The sequence below is a fragment of the Petaurus breviceps genome, unplaced genomic scaffold (genome assembly GCF_028583685.1).
Source record: "Petaurus breviceps papuanus isolate PSGF00001 unplaced genomic scaffold, PetGlider_PUasm1.0 99, whole genome shotgun sequence".
Taxonomy (NCBI): domain Eukaryota; kingdom Metazoa; phylum Chordata; class Mammalia; order Diprotodontia; family Petauridae; genus Petaurus; species Petaurus breviceps.
Genome location: NW_027187465.1, coordinates 3,118,340 through 3,125,185, shown reverse-complemented (window position 1 = coordinate 3,125,185; position 6,846 = coordinate 3,118,340).

Below are 6,846 nucleotides of genomic sequence, written 5' to 3'. Positions count from 1 at the left end.
TATGACTTGGATTCATCAAGGACAGCTTCTTGCTCTCTTCCTACTTCATTTCTTCTCTTGGGTATCAACTTCTGGTGAGTCATTTTTGTTTTATGCCCAATGTAAATGCCATTCAGGGCAGCTAGGTGGTGCAATAGATAGAGTCCTTGGCCTGAAGTCAGGAAGACTCATCTTTCTGAGTTCAAATCTGACCTCAGACCTTTACTAGCTTTGTAGCTAGTCATTTCACCTTCTTTGTCCCAGTTTCCTCACTTGTAAAACAAGCTAGAGAAGGAAATGGCAAACCATTCCAATATCTTTATCAAAAAAGCTCCAAATGGGGTCACAAAGAGTCAGACATGACTGAAACAACACAACAATATTGCAGTGTCTCTCCCATTCTCCATGAAAAAAAAGGCTAGGGAGTGGGAATTATCATGGGAATAGCCAAGACAGAGAAAATTCCCAACCATGCCATTCGATCTTTTTAGTTTGCTCAAGCACGGGCCAAGTGGGTCTACATTTCAAAGCCAGTTGATGGAAGCCAAGGGTGAACAAGATCACAGGGCAAATAAGCCGTGGATCAGGTGCCACCATCCAGCTTGCAACAACTGATTCTTCTGAGTTATTGAGATCGTGGAAGAAGGAGTAGGAGAATAGCCATCCTGTGTTACTAATTCCTCTATCCATCTTCATGAGGGCTACAGTCTCAGCAGTCAATAAGAGGAAGTTTACTCAGAATATTCAACTAAGGTACAGTAACATTTCACTAAGAATGGATATTCCATTTCCACATGGAATCTGTCTGGTCAGGATGGCAGGGTATAGTTACTCAAGTGGTCTTGTGGCATCCAACAAGATTGAAGAGTACATGCTTTACACAGATGGCCCTTTTCTATGATCATAAACAAATGAGAAGAGTGAGGAAGAAATTGTCTTTTGAATCTATGGAAAGGGGAAGTTCATTATTTGGTTCATGACTAAGTAAGGCATGATGAGGATTGAAGAAGACAAAACAGAATTTTTATTGCATGCAATTAAAAAGTTTTTGTACAATCAAAATCAGTGCAGCAAAATTAGAAGGAAAAGAGGAAACTGGGAAAAATCTTTTGAGCAATATCAAGATATATAACTGATACAAATGTATAAGAATAGGCATCATTCCTCAACAGTTAAATGGTGAAAAAACATGAACAATTTTCAAAGGAATAAATTCAAATTATTAATATGAAAAAATGTTCCAAATCACTAATAATTAGAGAAATGCAAATTAAAGCAATTCTGAGGTTACAACTCACATCCATCAAACTGGCAAATGGTTGTGATTAAACTGATCATTAACAAATTGGTTATAATTAAATCTGGAATGATAAAACTGGAAAATTACAAATGGAGGTGCTGTGGGATAAGAGATATATTAATGTGCAGTTATGAATTGGTATATTCTGGAAAGCATTTTGGAACTATGACCCAAAAGTCACTCAACTATAACCCAATGATATCACTACTAGGCCTATACCCCAAAGAAATTTTAAAAAGAGGAAAAAGACCCATATATATATTTAGACCAGCTCTTTTTGTAGTGTTAAAGAATCGATAATTTACAGGGTATCAATTAGGGAATGATTAAATGAATTATAATGTATGCAAGTAATGGAATACTATTGTACCATAAGGAATGACAAAAGGGACATTTTCAGAAAAATCTGGGAAGACTTGAATGAACTGATGTAAAGTCAGCAAAATCCATTGCCTAACTACCTACACTACTTATACCTAAGCTATAATTAGAGGCTTTCCTAGAATAAAATGTGAGGTGGGAACATAACATGTCCAAGCTATGATCAAGTCATGAATATTTTCTGTCAATGAGTCCAAGGCTGGATAGCCATTTGTTGTGTCTGCCACAGAGGGGATTCTTATTGAAGAATTGACTGTGCTACATGAGTCTTTCCCGCAGAAGATTCTGTGACTTTGGTATTTCTGTTGAAGGGGATAGAGATGAGAATAGGAAGGGAGTACAGTACACATTCCCTTTGGGGACAGCATTGGGCTTCTCTGCAATACATTCCCCATACAGCAGCCCCTTAGAATCCAAAATAGCCAAACTGTTAGAGCCAGCAATTAACCTCCTAATTGGGGTCCCTACCTCTGATTTGTTCATTCTAACAATTGGTTCCATGCTCCTTGCTGAGTTAATCTGCCTAATGCAGGGGTGGGGAAACCTGCAGCCTTGAGGCCATATGTGGCCCTCTCGGTCCTCAATTGTGGCCCTTTGACTGAATCCAGACTTCACAGAACACATCCTCTGAATAAAATAATTTGTTCTATAAAACCTGAAGACTTGAATGAAAGAAAAAAAGAAAGTAAAATAGTATATTTCAGTCTGTATTCAGACAATATTAGTTCTTTCTCTAGAGGTGGATCACATGCTTCATCATGAATACTGTGGAATTACCTTGAATCATAGTATTGCTAAAAATAACTAATTCATTTACAATTCTTCATTGTACAATATTGATGTTACTGTGTACAACATTCTTCTGGTTCTGCTCACTTAAGTTTGCATCAGTTCATGTAAGTCTTCTCAGGTTTTTCTGAAATCATCCTGCTTGTTATTTCTTATAGCACAATGACGTTACATCACAATCATATACCATAGCTCATCCAGTCATTCTCCAATTGATAGGCATCCCCTGGATTTCCAATTCTTAGCCACCACAAAAAGAGCTGCTATAAATTAATTAGTCCCTTCTTTATATTTACTCTTCTCTGTTCTAACTTGTCAAGATTTGGCATTAGGTTCAAGAATCTTTTTAACATCTTTATCCAATTTTATTTATATTTTTTTCAATTTTCAATTAATTTATTTTTAGTTTTCAACATTCAGTCCCACAAGCTTTTGAGTTTTAAATTTTCTCCGCCTCTCTCCCCTCCCCCTCCCCAAGATGGCATGTAATCTGGTATAGGTTCTATGTATACATTCATATTAAACATTTTTATCCAGTTTTACTTAGCCTGCTGATAACCATCTTACTTGGGTAAATGCCCACATGGACAGTTGTGAAATTAGCTTTTTCACATGTTGAGTATACTTAGGGTAGGTAGCATATTTCTTTCTGCAAACCCAGACTACCTTGCCAATCTGTTGACCTTTCTAGTATCCATGAATCACCTGGACCTCATTATACTTCTGTATGGGCGTGAAGTGGACATTGTATTTTTGTCTTGACTTCTTGGAAAGCAGGGTGGACATGATCTTCCATCCAATGGGGAGGGTGCATTGAAATGTCTCTTGTAGTTCTTGCTTAGATTAGAGATTATGAAGAGATTGGGCTCCATTTTGACCACCACTGGCAATGGAGCCCCAGGTCAGGCAAAACTTTGGAAGCAGAAGAAGCCATGATGGGCAAGAGTAACCTGGAGACTCTCTTCCTCCTCTTGAGGAGGCAGACTGGAAAACAAACACTCACCAGAATCACATCTTAAGAGCCAGGAAAAACCTACAGCCATGTCAACCCCATGTCTGCTCAGGGATGGTCCAGCCACATCAGGTCTCTGTGCAGTCCTACAGAAGGCAGAGGTTAAAAGAGCTTTGGGGTAACCCCTTCCATACAATCATTGCCTAATTTGGGCAGCTTGCTTTTTCTTCAGCTTGCTTTATGGGAAGAACCTGAGAATCTTGTGCCTGATTATTTTAGGAATGGTAGGAAGAGGGCTGGGAATCATGGAGAAGTGGGTATAGAGAGCAGAAGGGAAAGAGAAATAATTCATATGCCTTGCCATAGGAAAATAGGTTTGCTAATTGTAGCAAATGACTTTCATGTCTGCTGAGGTTGTGATATTATCATCCTTTGGTCTGAACTCACTGAAGTACAAGCCAGAAGCAAGAAAAAGGAAGGAGAGAAGTCATCAGCTGGTCAGAACCTCTCCTTAGGGCATGAATCCTCTGAACAAGCCCCAACAAGTAATGATCCACAGCTGTCACCTGAAGCCTCTCCTGTGACTCACTGCCTCCCAAACCCCATTTCTGGGCTGCTCTAATTAGCAGGATGTTCTTGCTATGACACAAAATCTCCCTCCCTCTCATTTCCATCCATCGACTCTAAGTTCTGTCCTCTGGGGTCAAGCACAGTGTCTAATTGACCTGCCACATAACAAGCCTGTCAAATTATGAAGGCATTGAATTTTATTTAAGACAGCAATTATGTCTGCCCTTAGTTCTTCCTCAGGCAAATATACTGGGTGTTTTTTCCATTCATCTTCATGTGACTGGGTTTCTAGAAGCACCAGAATTCTGATGAGCTCACATTTCCACATCTATGAGGGGGAGAGGCTTTCTACACCACCACTCCCTAGCTCAGTTAACATGATAAGTGTGAAAAAACATGCTGAAGTTTTTGATGTGTAAACAATGGGGTCTATATCCTGTTATTTCTTTATAAAGTGTGGACCTTTCTGATTGGGTCAAGAAAGCAACAGTCGATTGGCTAACCAAACAAATTAACCACACGTCTGAGGTTCTGACTTGTTCTTTGTCCTTCATTTTCGAAGACATTAGCAAGGTGATGTCATGATTTGCAAGTGAAGACAGGTCAGCAGTTAGCCTGTCAAACACTGGGCCAAGTCTGGTCATGGAAGAGCTTCAGTTTGAAGGGTTCCATTGGGAGCGTTGGCTCCAAGTCACTGAGAATCGCCCTTAGTGATGGCGATGAGGATATCACAGAGTTTTCTTTCCTCTTTTCCTCTCTCCACTCCTCCCCACTACCCCTGTATTCATTACCATTGCCATCATCTGCTACTGTTCAAATCAGGGTATCTAGATGGTGCGATTGGGATCAAGAAAATCCGTATTTGTAAGTTCAAATCCAGCCTCAGCTACTTACTAGCTGGTGTGATCCTGGACAAATCACTTAACTTTGTTTGCCTCAGTTTCCTTGTCTACAAGATGAGCTGGAAAAGGAAATGACAAATAACTCAGATCGCCATCCAAAAGAGCTTCAAGGAGCATGACCCTTTATACAAAGAAGAACTTTATGTACTCAATAAAGGATTTACAGTAACTAAAAGTCGTGAATTTGCTCTTTGACCATGTGTACTATAAACACATGGCTCCCCAGCATTGTTCTCTAAGCTTAAGCCCATGTTTCCATGGATCCTATGTGCATTTGTGGGAGAGTGTGCCCAGACCTCTGAGGGGATGTCAATAGAAAATAAATATTTATTAAGAGCCTACTATGTGCCAAGCACTACTCTGCGGTAAGTGCTGGGGACAAAAATAAGAAAAAGAATAACAATTCCTTCCCTCAAGGAGCTTACAATCTAATGAGGGCAGACAATAAACAAAACGAAGCTGAAAAGTGGAGAAGACAGGGTACCAGAGGGTATTCAAACACACACACACACACACACACACACACACACACACACACACAGAGTTGAGATCAGGTAAGACAGCTAATGGTAAATGAAGTTTGCTGGAAAAGTCTGAGTACTCTCTGAAGGGAGGACTTGGGAGGAGTTCATTGCTCTTCCTTCTAGCCCTCCAATCAGAGAAAGGAGGTAACTAAGTGTTGAGTATCCAAAGGAGCCATTGTCCAAGATGATGAGAATTCAGGTGATGAGCTTAATCTGGGGGAGACCTGATGTTCATGGAGTCAACACCAAGCAAAGCAGATGATGGTAAATGACGTTTTGCATTCTGTTTGCTATATGCCACCTTAGTAAATCCCTTTCTAAAAGCTCATTCATGTCTCCTGGTGTAATGGGAATGGGAATTTGAAGATCTTTTCTGCCCCTTTAATACACCTAGGGGAGTTTGAAGACCTCACCTACTTTGAAAGTAAACTCTGCCCCCTAACAGGCTGAATGTAATCATATGAAACCTGTGGTGGGAGGAGCTTGCTGAAGGGAAGCAGAGCCCACAGGAAGCTGGGAATCATAGCCAGAGAGATGGTGGGAGAGAGAGGAGGTTTAGGCAAGGAGAGAGAGAGAGAGAGATTTGTGAGTAAATATTGATCTTGTATTGGTTTGTGGGAAGGCTAAAGGATGCTGTGGCTCTCAGTGTTATTATGGTTTCTGAATATCTTTGGTACTATGACGGAATTGGCTGACTGGTTTTGGGATTTGGTTTTCTGGCTTCTAAATAAATGTTTCAATTCTGTCCTCTATCTGGAGAATCTATTATATTCTGTGATCAAACATCATGAGATATTTATGCCATGGTCTTTATCATGATTGTGTGCACTGTAAATGTTGCACTGGCGCTACACCTGGCTGACTAATGTTAAATGGGAAAGACACCAGTGGGGGCTTATGAGGGACATGACTATGTCATACCTCAAGGTTATCCCTAGGTAACTGACAGGGTCCTCTTCAGGTGGGTCTTCTTGGGATCCTGACCTGATTTCCAGTGGCAACTGGGTGAGCCCAGAGCCCGTATGATATATAACAATTCCACTCCTGACACTTAATAGTTACATGACCCTAGACAAATCATCTCGCATCTTTTTGTAGGGGCAATTGGGGTCAAGTGACTTGCCCAAAGTCACACGGCTAGTAAGTGTGAAGTGTCTGAGGCTGGATTTGAACTCAGGTCCTCCTGACTCCAGGGCTGGTGTTCTATTCACTGAGCCACCTAGCCACCCCATCATCTCTCATCTTTGAGCCTCCATTTCCTGATCTGTAAAATTATCTCTAATAATACTTATAGTAGCTTTCTTGCAGGGTTGTTGTAAGGCTCAACTGGGGTAATGCATTTAAATTACTTGGCCATGTTAAAACACTATATGAACATCCCTTATTATTATTATCACCAGAATACCTTAGATATTGACTCGCTGTGTGACCCTGGGCAAGTCACTCAAC